Source organism: Equus asinus, chromosome 4 (genome assembly GCF_041296235.1).
Source record: "Equus asinus isolate D_3611 breed Donkey chromosome 4, EquAss-T2T_v2, whole genome shotgun sequence".
NCBI classification, from domain to species: Eukaryota; Metazoa; Chordata; class Mammalia; order Perissodactyla; family Equidae; genus Equus; species Equus asinus.
This window is the reverse complement of record NC_091793.1, coordinates 87,311,132-87,325,436: the sequence shown is the minus strand read 5'-3', so window position 1 is coordinate 87,325,436 and position 14,305 is coordinate 87,311,132. Positions and strand designations below refer to the sequence as shown.

The following is a 14,305-nucleotide window of genomic DNA, read 5'->3' as shown; positions in this document are numbered from 1 at the left end:
TTCAGATAAGTGGGGGAATCCTTAGTGTAAATGATGCATGTCAAGGAACATGACCTCAATCTTGACTTTTTTCCTCTATATATCTGTCAGCTGCTTTTACATTACTAGAGTGTGATTCTTTTTGTCACGCTAGGAATCATTGATGGGAGGAGGTAAAGTTTGCTCAAAATTTTTTTTTCTCATTTGCTACAGAGGGAATCCAGAATGTGGTATTCTGTGACAAGTATAATTGCTCCTCTCTCACCTATACTGCCTGCCCTTTTAGGTGGTATACCACAGCCTTCCATTTTGTCACCTTCCTGTCAAACGTCAAATGTATGTGGGGACTCCTTGAGAAAGCAATTTGTTTGAAATTAAAGTCACACTCCTCTGTCCAATCTCAAGATGTTTATACTTCCTGCAAGTTGAGTTACAAGTTATAAGGGTGAATTGAGCTGGATAAACTTTGCTTTCTTTCCTGTCTCCCTTAGGTTTAATATTAAGCAGCATGACACCTTTTACAGATCCTAAGTCAAAATAAAAATTTTACTGATTGATCAGAGTATGGGAAGGTTTTAGGAAAATGATTTCTGCTGCCATTTACTAAGGTTTACAGCATTCTTGGGATCCTGGCATTTGAAAGCTATTGTGTAATCTGTAGATAGCCTGTGTAGCTGTGATGACATTTTCCTCTAGGCTTTTTTTGTTTTGTTTTTAAACAGAGGCAAGCTTATCTCAGCCACGGAGATGTGTGCTGTCTGATACCTCTTAGGTGAATTTTACTTCTTTCTTCAACATTACCTATAAATGCTTTACTTACAGCACCTGAAAACATAGCTCTTTATTTTCTGCATACACCAGCTTCTTTTTTACCTCTTGGTCTTTGAGATATAAGATCATTCATATCTTGATTGCCTTGGGTGGAGTGGATATGATATCAGCAAGCTTTGTATCCAGACCTTGTGAGCAATTCCTAGGTCATTGCCTGAGACCTAAAATATATGCAGACAGCGTGATTTAAGAGTTTAGGCTTCAGGGTCAGTCCAAACTGATTTTGACTGAGCCATTTATGAACGGCATATCTTTGGGGGAAGTTAGTTACTTCTCCGGATTTCACTTTCTTCATCTATAATATGCGGATAATATCACCTGGGTGTGTTGAGTGTTTTTTTAAAGAGTAATTTTAGCTACATTCATTTGTTGTCATATGCAGATAAATCCTTAATAATGTGAATTGATGAGCTATCTACCTAGATCATAGACTATTTTAAAAGGAAGTAGCTTTTGTTCTATTTGAAGACAGAGATAATCAAATTAGTAAAAATCTTTCCACAAGGAGGTCTTACTTAGTTGTCTTTAAAACTATGTAAGTCTCTTGTAACCATCAGTCTATTTATATACAAAGAACACATTGATGTGGTATGGAGAGGTGGAGTATGTAGTATGCTCCTTGTAGTAAGACAGACTTGGATTTGTATATAGATGATCCAACACTTGGGTAACCTTGGGCAGGGTGCTTTACTTTTTTGATTCAAAGTTTTCAGCTGTAAAATGGGTAATAAAAGTATAAAGAATAGTTAAGGGTAAAAAAGGATAATAAAAAAGTTGTTGTAAAGACTTAAGAGGTGAGGTATGCAAAAAGTAATGTCTGAATCTGTAAATACTAGTAATTGTTATTGTGACCTTGGACAAGTGACTTTCCCTTTCTCCACCTCTAGTTTCCTCATCTGTAACATGAATATATCAGAGAACTAGTAGAGTAATTATGGGGATTAGATGAGATAATACGTGTAAGAGCTCATTAAATGTTAATTGCTATTGTTACTTATATTATTAATTCAGTTTCAGAACAAATTGGACCAATTTTGAGTTGAAATGAAAGAATTTGTTTAGATGTTTAGTATATTTCTTATGTTGGGGAGATATAGGGATGGCAATTTATCATAGCTTTCAGTGTTTTCCTTAATACAGCTGTCCCCGAATTGTGGTATACAGATCCGTGGGGGTCACTGAGACACTTTCAGGGGATCCGTGAGATTAAAACTGTTTTCATGATAATACTAACTTTTCTCTTTTCCTCAACTTTGACATTTGCCCTGCTGGTACAAAAGAAATGGTGGTTACAACTGTGGGCATCTTAGTAGATACCAAATTGCAGTGGCATCAGACTGTACTAGTAATCATTGTGTTCTTCACTGCTATGCTTTTACAGTAAAAAAAGAACCCCAAAAAACAAAACCCCCAGAGCCAGTTTCACTGAAGAATGTCCTTGATGAAGCAGTAAAGATGATTAATTTTATTAAATCTTGATCCTTGAGCACATTTTGTTTTAATATTCTGTGTGATGAGATAGGAAGTATGCAGAAAGCCCTTCTGCTGCATATCCAGAGTATGTTGGTTCTGTCAAAGAAAACCCTTGATGTGCTTTTTTGAGTTGTGAGCTGAACTAGTTTTTGCATGAAACATCACTTTTACTTGAAAGAATGACTACCAAACTATGATTATTTAGACTTAGATATTTGGCAGTCATTTTCTTGAAAATGAACAAAAGTGAGCCTGTCACTTCAGGGAAAACAACTGACAATATTTGTTGCTGATGGTAAAAATTGAGCGTTCAAGGAAAAATTAAAATTTTTGAAAACTTGTATCACTTGCTCTGCTTTTGCCATCTTCTCAATACTTAAATATTTTTCTGATAGGATGGGTGGTGATATTAATGAATGTTAGTTTTTGCTGTGAAACTAATTAATTATGTCAAGATTTGGGATATCTACATAACTCAATGAACCAGTATTTTCAAAGTGAACATTATTACAAAATTATGGGTAAAAGACTTACAAAAAGCAAGTAAAAGAATACAAAGGGTTTATGTGATATTAGGTTCCATATTACAACTAACCCTTAAACTCTTACTTGTCAAGTTTTAGTGTAGTATCAAAGAAGTACATCTCAATTATCTGAAAAGGCTATTAACATTAACATATACTTCCTTCTTTCTCATGACATATTTGTATGGGGCTATTCTTTTTTGTATAGTTTAATCAGAGCAACGTATCACAATAGATTGGATGTAGAAGCAGATATGAGAATTCAGCTGTCTTTTGTTAAGCTAGACATAAATTTGCAAAGCTGTAAAACACTATCATTTTTATCACTAAGGTTTTTTTTTGTTTAGGAAAGTAATTTTTCATAAAATATGTTGTCCTTTTAAATACATTATTGAAATTTTAAAATGAATTAATAGATACTTAAAATTTTCTCATTTAATTTCTAATATAGTGAATATTGATAATTATACCTCACCTTAACAAAAACTCTTAGAAGGCCTCAACTTTTGAGAATACAAGGGAGTCCTTGTTTACTAAAAAGTTTGAGAACTGTTTTATTAAAGGAAAGAGGCTAGATTCATCAAATGAGTAAAGTTCTAAAGTTTTAATCTTTTGAGTATTCCTTTGGAATATGGACTTCATGTCTTGTTTCTTTTCTTGATTTTAAGGATATGTCACTGGACTTCCATGTCATTCCAAAATGGGCAGAGCGTTCCTGTATGTGTTTTTTAAAGATTTTCATTTTTATTTAAGATTGATGCTACCTATATGGTTCTATGCAGAATTGAGATATGGTTAATGGTCATTCCAGTCAATGTATTCATTCTTGATAGCACTCTTGGTTGTGAGCAGTTTTCAGAGCTGTTCACCTTAGCAGGCACCTTTAGGGTTGTAGTGACGTTCACTTTGCTGAAAATAAACTGTCATTTTTCCCTGAAGTCTTGACATTAGGGTAATTTGTCTGCTGTAAAGTCTTCCTGACATTTCATAGCTACTTTCTAGACAGTCAGTCCACCACTTATGAATGAGTTTGTGAATTAGTTATTTACGGCAATATAATATGAATTGCAGATGGGTTCTATAGTGCCATTAATGGTATGGGCATATCCTCCTTCTGGACTGTTAACATCTTCCTGTGGGGAATTATGTTCTGACTCCTAGAAATCTAGCCAAAATACATTCCTCCATTGTAGTCCAAAAGTGGCAAGAAACCCTCTATTCCCCCTTACGTAGAAACAGGAATGTGAAAGCTTTACTAGAAGCAAGAGAGGCATTCTGAAGCAATGCTCAAGAGACTCAGGTATCTTAGGGACCCAAAGTGGATAGAGGATGGTGGGTAACACTCTCACATGAAGCAGGTATAGAAACGTTAGGCTAACTAGCAGTGGTGGAGGGAAAAAGGAGAAGGGGTATTCTGGATGCTCCTTGGGGGTGATGTATTTCCTTCTTGAGGCAATTGCTAAAAAATAAGAGCTGTTGTAAGATGAGTAGTCCTAGGTTCGGAAATCTTTATAGAGTTTTGTTTTGTTTTGCTTCTTTGTTTGGTTATTGTATGAACTGAGCTCAAGACACAGAATGACAGACCAGTTGGGAAGGTTGAACTCAGCTTTATAGGCCACAGGTACAGGTTTTTTTTTTCAATTAAATTTTTTTGAGTTCATAATAGTTTATGTCGTGAAATTTCAGTTGTACATTTTTTCTTGTCTGTTGACATATAAGTGCTCCCCTTCACCCCCTGTGCCCTCCCCCAACCCCCTTCCCCTAGTAACCACTGAACTGTTTTCTTTGTCCGTGTGTTTATATTCCACATGTGAGTGAGATCATGTGGTGTTTGTCTTTCTCAGTCTGGCTTATTTCGCTTAGCATAGTACCCTCCATGTCCACACATGTTGTTGCAAATGGGATGATTTTGTCTTTTTTATGGCTGAGTAGTATTCCATTATCTATATATACACCACATCTTCTTTTTCCAGCCATTGGTTGATGGGCACTTGGATTGTTTCCACATCTTGGCTGTTGTGAATAGTGCTGCAGTGAACCTAGGGGTACATATATTACTTTGGATTGTTGATTTCAAGTTGTTTGGCTAGATACCCAGTAGTGGGATAGCTGAGTCATATGGTATTTCTATTTTTAGTTTTTTTATACTCTCCACACTGTTTTCCATAGTGGCTGCAGCAGTTTGCATTCCCACCAGCAGTTTATGAGGGTTCCCTTTTCTCCATACCGTCTCCAACATTTGTTGTTTTTAGTCTTAGTGATTATAGCCATTTTAACGGGTGTTAGGTGGCATCTTAGTGTAGTTTTTATTTGCATTTCCCTGATGATTAGTGATGTTGAACATCTTTTCATGTGCTTATTGGCCATCTGTATATCTTCTCTGGACAAATGTCCGTTCATATCCTCTGCCCATTTTTTGATCCGGCTGTTTGTTTTTTTGTTGTTCAGTTGTGTGAGTTCCTTATGTATTATGGAGATTAACCCCTTGTCAGATATCTGATTTGCAAATATCTTCTCCCAGTTGGTGGGTTGTCTTTTTGTTTTGTTCCCAGTTTCTTTTGCTTTGCAGAAGCTCTTTAGTCTGATTTATTTAGTCTGTTTATTTTTTCTTTTGTTTCCCTTGTCTGAAAAGACATGGTATTCTAAAAGATCCTTTTAAGTTTGATGTCCGAGAGTGTACTACCTGTATTATCTTCCAGAAGTTTTATGGTTTCAGGACTTATCTTCAAGTCTTTGATCCATTTTGAGTTTATTTTTGTTTATGGTGTGAGATAATGCTGTACTTTCATTCTTTTGCAAGTGGTTGTCCAGATTTCTCAACACCATTTATTGAAGAGACTTATGTTTTCTCCATTGTATGTTCTTGGCATCTTTGTCGAAGATTAGCTGTCCGTAGATGTGCAGTTTTATTTCTGGGCTTTCAGTTCTGTTCCATTGTGTGCCTGTTTTTGTACCAGTGCCATGCTGTTTTCATTACTATGGCTTTGAAGTACATTTTGAAGTCAGGGATTGTGATGCCTCCAGCTTTGTTCTTTTTCCTCAGGATTGCTTTGGTAATTCAGAGTCTTTGGTTGCCCCATATGAATTTTAGGATTCTTTGTTCTATTCCTGTGAAGAATGTTGTTGGGATTCTGATTGAGGTTTCCTTGACTCTGTAGATTGTTCTGGGTAGTATGGCCATGTTAACTATGTTTTTTCTTCTGACTCACGTACATGGAATCTCTTTCCATTTCTTTATGTCATCAGCTATTTCTTTCAATAGTGTATTATAGTTTTCATTGTATAAGTCCTTCACCTTCTTGGTTAAATTTATTCCTAGATATTTTGTTCTTTTTGTTGCAATTGTAAACGGAATGGTATTCTTGAATTCTCTTTCTGTAAGTTTGTTGTTAGAGTATAGATATGCAACTGATTTTTATAAGTTGATTTTGTACTCTGCAACTTTACTGTAATTGTTAATTATTTCTAACAGTTTTCTGATGGATTCTTTAGGGTTTTCTATTATTAGATTGTGTCGTCTGCAAACAGTGTTTCACTTCTTCACTCCCTATTTGGATTCTTTTTATTCCTTTCTCTTGCCTAATTGCTCTATCCAAAACCCCCAGTACTATGTTGAATAAGAGTGGTGATAGTGGGCATCTTTGTCTTGTTCCTGTTCTCAGAGGGATGGCGTTCAGTTTTTCCCCATTGAGTATGATGTTGGCTGTGGTTTTGTCATATATGTCCTTTATTATGTTGAGGTAATTTCCTTCCATCTCCATTTTATTAAGAGTTTTTATTATAAGTGGCTGTTGGATCTTGTCAAATGCTTTCCCTGCATCTATTGAGATGATCATGTGGTTTTTATTCATCATTTTGTTAATGTAGTGTATCACGTTGATTGATTTGCGGATGTTGAACCATCCCCCAGGTACAGGTTTGAGTGTAAGAGTTAATCGATGAACTCGAGGGGCAGTCATGATCAGGAAGAGTGGTGGAGGCCAGGAGAGTATTGGAATATGTAAGCTGTCCACAATGGCCCCAAACAAATTTATGTTACAGGGTGGCTGTTAGAACAGGGGTAGAACTGGTGATCAAGGAATGCTGTTACTCAGCCTACTGCCCTAGGGTCTCTGGCAGGAAATATAAACTTGTAAGACTGGGATCCAGTACAAGAAGCTTGTTATGGAGAATAGTTGGTATAAAGCAGACATCCAGAATCAGGGAAACTTGGGGACTCGGAATAGGCCAACTTTGCAAAACTGGAATTTGACTTGACGCTGAGCTCCTTGTCTTCTTCCTGCCCAGTGGCAATATGGACACCTTGGATTGAGGCAAGGCTGAGCCAGAGTGGAAAGCAAAGTGACTGCAACTGTCTATCCTGGAGTGACAGGCCTGCCCTAGAAATATTTGTTGGATGGATGGATGGAAGTAATGCAGGGGAACAGCTCGCTTATTACACTCAGTTTCTTCATTCAACAGACAGTAGATATTGTTATTATCTACCCGCTAAATATCCTCTAGACCAGGAGTCTGCAAACATTTTAATGCACCAGATAGTAAATATTTTAGGCTTTATGGATTGTATGGTCTCTGTTGCACCTACTTAAGTCTGCCATTGTAGCATAAAAGCAGCCATAGAAAAATACATAAATGAATAACTATGTTCCAATAAAACCTTGTTTATGGAGACTTGAATTTGAATTTCATGTAATTTTCACGTCACACAATAATAGTCTTTTTTAAAAAACTTTTTTCAACCATTTAGAGATATAAAATCCATTCTTAGATCATGGCTGTACAAGAACAGGCAGTGGGTTGAAGTTTGGTCCATGGGCTCTAGTTTGCTGACCCATGTTTTAGGCAAATAAATGACTATAAGTCATAATGCACAAAGCTTAACATTACTGAAAGACATGTTCTCTAGGACAATGCTGTTGGTGACACTGTCTTGTTTTATAGGTGACACTGATGATAAAAATCCGTTCAAGAATTTAGATGTGACATCTGCCGCAGGTTCAGATCTCTCAGCCATAAGACAAACTGGATACTTCGTAAAGATTGTCATCTGTAATGCACAGAGAGCCAAAATCCGTTACTGAAATTGTCTGGGTGAGCTGCCTGCTGGGTCCAGTGATGCACTAGTAGACAAAGAAGTTGAAAAAGAAGGCTGGCATATTCTTTGGATGACTGGCAGAGTGTGACACCAGTATGGCATCAAGCCCTCCTATGATTCCAAGGACTTCATGACTAAATAAAAATGATTTTTTTTTTGATGGGGGTGGGGTACTGAAGTAACTTTGATCTTTGCTTGGGAATGTGTAATGTATTATCATTCCATAATGCTATATGGTAATTGCTTTGGTAATCAAACTTTAAAGATCCTGTCTATTTATGGAACTTACGTGCTTATCACCTTTTAGTGTTGGATTCTCTTACTCTACAGAAAATACTGTAAAGAAAAACATCTGCTTAACCTAAAAAGGTTAATTTAAGGACCATGATTTTCACATGGAAGTTTTTGCTTGGGGGATTCTTGAAATTTTGCTCTCCCTTAGAGTATTTAAAATATATTTCTATTTGCAGTACACTACCATACCCAGAATTTTCTTGGAAAACATCCTTTTGTGTAGGCTCTTGAACTTAGTAGTAAGTAGAAGATCATCCCGTGCAGTATTAATGTGCATAGAACAGTTAATAAATTAATAACTATTACTAATAAATATCTTCAGACCCATTAACTAAATTCACTTAAAATGATTTAATGAGCGGGTATGAACTGGAAATAAACCTATGTATTTTCTAGAACTATTGAATCACAAGAAAACTGGAACATCAAAGTATTCTCTGAACCAAATCAGTATTTTATTTGGTTTGAGTCCCTGCTTTTGGAATACATCTATTTATACCAGTTATAAAGGATTTGAAAGCAGTGCTAGGAAATGAGGTGGGTGGATTCTCTCAAAGTTGAATTCCATTTTTTTCTCAGTGAATCTTCAACATTTTTTTCATCTTAGCATTCAACAAAAACTCTGGCAGCCCAGGATATAAAACATAGATTACATTTTATATAGTTCATACAGCTCGTCTACAAACAGAACGATTCCCTCATGACTTACCTTGAAATCTTTATTCAAGGCATACACCATTCAATTTGTCAGTGTGCCACTGCTGCTACTGCACGATTTCAGTCAGAGTGCAGTGCAACTAACATAGCCATCCTGCTAGGAAAAAGATCTGTGGGTTGCTGAATAGTGGAAGTTACACACATCTCATTTACAAGTCAGATTAGAGATCAGAATAATACTTTATGTGGAATTGATTTCATTTCATGGTTTTTAAGCTATTTTTTCATTGAAGCAATGCCTGTGACTGAAAGACAGGTGTGTTGTAGCACTTGAATGCCTTAAATGCTTTTGCATCTGGAATGAAAGAGATGTTCTTATAGATGTTTGGATCCTAGAACTCAGGGATTTTGAAGTAAAATTCTCTGTCATTCATTTATTGTGCCATAATTGAACTGCTTTGCAGATTTTATTTTGGATTATGATTAATATTTGGAAAAGTTTGCCATTTTCAAATATAAGGCACTTTAGGAAAGACTGAGTGCGTGTGTGTGTGTTTACATAAAGCGACAGACACCTTTTTACCTTATATATAAGATAAATATAATAAGAAGCATGTAGATTTAACATTAATAACCCATTCAAATCAGGAATTCCATTGTGGTCTTCTGGAAACCTCTATAAAGGAGGGGAGGAGGACAATAAGTAGAACACTTTGTATATTGAAATTATTGTTTTTTTCCTAAAGTAAACCTTTTCCAAAATGTACAGAAGAATGCATAAATATAGCTTGATAGGTTGCAGTTATTCTTAATTCACCTGTTCTTACTGAAAATGAGAAGACGTCTCATAAAAGTGAGTATGAAAAAGTAGTTCATTGAAGAAACAATAGTGTTATTTATTGGAATTTGAGAACATAGTTGCAAAAAAGCGTCTGTGTTTAATCTTTTAGATGGTTTCTCAGCCAGCAATTGATTTGAGTATAATCAGGAGGAGAAGAAAATCCAGGTGTTTAAAACTAGTTTTGTATCAGTCATCAAAAAGAATATTTAGTTTTATCCTCCCTCACCCCCGCCACGTGGTGAGTTCTCATGAATTGATTTCTGAGATGACAAAACGTTGGGATTTAGAGGTTCCTGGGAATTCATCAGTTATATCTTTTGTCCACCCTTATTTGGGTCTGTTTAGTTGTGATATTTATAGGACACAAGGAAGACATGATCCTTACTTTCATGGACTTTAAAAAAGACTTGAAGAAAGATTAGTGTAAAGGTAAAGATGTAATAGGCATACATTACTGTGTTCATTTTAGAAGAGCAGTGACTGTTTAGGTGGATCCTTTTCCCATTGTCTTTCCTCTAACTTCATAATCCCTGGTTAAAGCTGCTTTTAAGGTGAATGGAGAAAGTGAGGCTATTCTAAACATTGGGAAGTTAGTGGAATGTAAAAGGGAGAATGAAATTGGAAGTGTGATAATAAAATCATAGATGAGCACTCTGTATTTTGGATTGACAAGGGTGCTAGAGTAAGGATATCTGGAATAGAGTGATTTATTATTATCATGTACTATTTATTGAAAGACTCCTATATGCCAAGCATTGAGTAAGACACTTTGCATAAGTTATTTCTAACATTTCTGCAGCCTGGAAAGCAGACGCTGTTATCCCAGTTTCCTGATGAAGAAGCGAGAAGCTAAGTGGTATACTCAAGGTCTTAGAGTAAGATGTGAAGACAGAGAGTCTGACAGCTTGTGGTTCATTTTGTGCAGAGGACTTTTCTCTTCAGTGATTGTCTGATAAATGAAGAAATAAAAAATAATCTGAAAGGCCAGCATAAATTATGGGAAGATTTTGAGATTAATTGCTTTTTTTTTTTAAGACTGGCGCCTGAGCTAACATCTGTTGCCAATCTTCTTTTTTTTTTCTTCTTCTCCCCAAAGCTCCCCAGTACATAGTTGTGTCTTCTAGTTGTAGGTTCTTCTGGTTGTGCTATGTGGGACACCACCTCAGCATGGGTTGATGAGTGGTGCCATGTTGTACCCAGGATCCAAACCAGGGAAGCCTCGGGCCACTGAAGTGGAGTGCACAAACTTAACCACTTGGCCATGGGGCTGACCCCGAGATTAATGGCTTTTAACCATTATTAATTAATGTGAATTAATTAATGTGAATGATTTCACCTTGCTGTTGTAGAAGGATGTTGAAGCCTCCTTGGAAAGCAGTGAGATGATAGGTTTGCGCATATTTGGACTCTTGAACTCTTCCAGCTATCTAATGGGTTGTCTTTGGTGTCAGTATAGTATTGTACAGCTGTATTTTTAGATGTAAGTGATGCCATGATACAAAATCCATATAGGAAGGGTGGGTGCTAATGAGCTACTATAGTAACATACATATCATAAGGTGAATTGGGTCAACTCTAAATACAATGTGTAGAAAAAATTCTTGAAAGAGAATTGGTTAAAGCAATCTGATGCAGTCTAAGGTGACTACCAAACAGTTTGGGGTGCAGGAATAACAGTGGATCACAGTGTGATGAAGTGTATTCAAATGAGGACTGTAAATGTGTACAGGCTTTGCAAGCAGACATCTACAGCCCTGAACAAAACATCTGCTTGGAAAGGACACATTTCAGCCACTTGGTTAGGAACAGTGCCTTAGCAGCAGCATTTTAAAGATTTTTTCATTTTTCCTTTTTCTCTCCAACGCCTCCCAGTACATAGTTGTGGGTCCTTCTAGCTGTGGCATGTGGGATGCTGCCTCAGCATGGCTTGATGAGCGGTGCCATGTCTGCGCCCAGGATTCAAACCGGTGAAACCCTGGGTCACCAAAGCGGAGCATGCGAACTTAACCACTCGGCCACTGAACCAGCCCCAGGCAGCAGCATTTTTAAATGCAGACAACAACTGTGTAATGGGGCTTTGGAGTCAAGTCATTCAGTTATGTTTTTTGACGTTTAGAGTGAAATAAAGGTGTGTCATTCATTGGTCTGCTAGGAGGAGTGAGGTAAAAAAAGCACAGCCAAGGTGGCAGTGTGGTAAAGTAGCCTAAATGAAGAGTACGTTGGTAACTTGGTGAGGAATATGGTGATGATGACAGGAAAAAATTACTGAAATTATTGAACTTAAAATGTTAGAATGGAAAATATTTTTTTAATTGCTTGAAAATATAAGAAAAAAGTAGCAAACGGGTCATAGGCAAACAAGGCAGTTGGACGAAGGGTAAGAAGTAAGGAGGGCTAGTCAAGAGTGAAGTGATTATATGGTATCCCTAGGTAGAGTTTTTACTCAAAAAGGAGAAAACTTGGGAAGAGAGATCAGGAAAAGTGATTTAGAAATAGGTGTTACTGAAATAGGGCAGGAAGCTCCTCAGAGATTGTTAGTAGGCAGAGAAGATATTGGATAAGTCGGGGAAAAGTGATCTTTAACAAAGTTGTATTCATATTTTATGGTAGTCAAAAGTGACCACCTGTTTTAAGTCATGACCTCTCAAGAAAAGACATGCTGATTACTCCCATTCATTCTGTGAACCCTCATGGATGTTTCTGTAGGCTACAATTGTCCTTGTATCCTTGTGACAGTGGATGAACACTTTAGATTTGAATTTGTGTTTCAGAATCTGATTAAGGCTATAAGTTTGTTATGATTATTACCAATATATATTCAGCTTTAGGCAAGAAACTACACTTTACATTAGCTGATTATCCTTGACATCATCCAGAAGTAAGATATCAGATGTGATTTAGATCAGTTTTATGGGGTGTAATTTATATACAAAAAAGGGCACACATTTTTAAGTGTACAGTTAATGAATTTTGACGTGTATACATCCATATAATTAACCCCCATTCAAGAAATAGAACATTTTATCACCCCCTAGAAATTCCCTTTTGCCTCTTTTCTTTCAGTCCTTCCCTCTCCTCCCCGTAGACAACCACTGTTCTGATTTCTATTTCCATAGACGAGGTAAGGTTATTCTTGAACTTTATAGAACATGGAATCATAGAGTATGTACTGTTTTGTATCGGGCTTCTTTTCCTCAATATAGTGGTTTTGAGATTTATCTGTGTTGAGTGCGTTAGTGGTCATTCTGTTTTGTTGCTGTTGTATACTGTTGTACCACAATTTGTTTATCCGTTATTCTGTTAATGAATGTTTAATTTTCTTTCTCCTGGTTTTTGGCTGTTGTGAATAAAACTGCTGTAAACAGAATCTTTATGTAAGTCTTTTTGTGGATATATGTTTTAATTTCTCCAGGTTAAATACCTAGGAGTTGGAATAGTTCTGTCATAGGATTGGTGTATGTTTTAACTTTAGAAGTGTATAACTTTCCAAAGTGGTTATACCATTCCCAGCCTGCATTTTTATTTTTAGTTCAAATGTGTAAATCTTTACAGTTTGTCCTGGGTATAGATATTGGTTCATACTAAGTCATTTTTCTATAGCCAGAGAGCTTTTAGGAGTATTCTTCAAATAATAAGTGAAATCTAGTAAATAATTTTATGATGAATCTATTGAAAAATTGTAATGTTATAATATATCTAAGATTGACTTAAATAGTACCCAATTATCGACTTGACGTGTGGTACAGAATTTTTAATTTTCATTTCATTTTGTAGGTAGCATATGTTTTAGTCTGAATTTTAAAGTGGACATTCTCCATTTTATGCAGTGGCTCTTCATTAAATGTGTGTATAATTAAGTGAGATGTTTGAAGTATGAATAATTTAGTAATCTACTAAGGTAAAGTTTGTTTGGCCAGATGAGGAATCTGCTTTTTGGCTTTTACTTGATGTATTTAGTCACCGATTTTTTTTGGTGAATCTTTATTTCACATTGAGTTACTTGACATGAAGGGTCCCTTATAATAGGTAAGCAGTAGATGTAATGTAGGGGAATCTCACCTAAGATAATAGGATGATGACTTGGACTGGTTTGTTTTAGGATTTCAGCTAAAGCTCCAAAGCTGAAAATAAAGGTTAATAAGTATCCTTGCATTCTAAAGAGAGATGTGATAGTAAAAGAGCCTAGAACTGCAGCACCCACTTCCCATATATAAGAGAAACTAGAAAAGGGGTATTACAAGTGTCATTCAGGTGAAGACTTAATCTAGAGGGGAATTACTTCTGTGCCATTTCTCCTGTTTCTCCTCAGGAGGACCTTTTGTTCCCAGTCCAGGATTTGGGTATGTCTGCCAGAAGTGTAGATTCCATGTCTGGAAGTTTAATGAGTTACAGAATCTTGTTTCTTGATACTGTAATGGCACCTTTCAGAAAGTTCTTGAGATAGCATGACATACGTTTCCTAGAGTTTGGGGCATTCCTGAATATAGACTTGTTTCTGGAGGGAAGGAGAGTGACTGGAGCCGGTGAGATGGCATGTTGAGTGAGAGGGCAGTAGTGGAAAGAGTTGGCATTGCTCCATCTGGTGTGGTAAGAGGGCATGAGCTTTTTTGT

The 14,305-nt window shown here is 36.4% G+C and overlaps 1 protein-coding gene across 43 annotated transcripts in view; it reads left to right on the top strand.

Moving 5' to 3' along the window:
* The window catches only part of GTDC1 (glycosyltransferase like domain containing 1), a 424,168-nt gene that overhangs the window by 5,889 nt on the left and 403,974 nt on the right, over positions 1-14,305 (top strand). For 24 of the 43 annotated variants that reach the window (XR_011502793.1, XR_011502792.1, XR_011502788.1 and 21 more), the window contains exon 2: positions 7,749-7,898. The exons of the other annotated variants lie outside the window; for them this stretch is intronic. The gene's annotated coding sequence lies outside the window, so the exon portion shown is untranslated. The remainder of the gene's footprint in view (positions 1-7,748; positions 7,899-14,305) is intronic. 43 annotated transcript variants of the gene reach the window in all.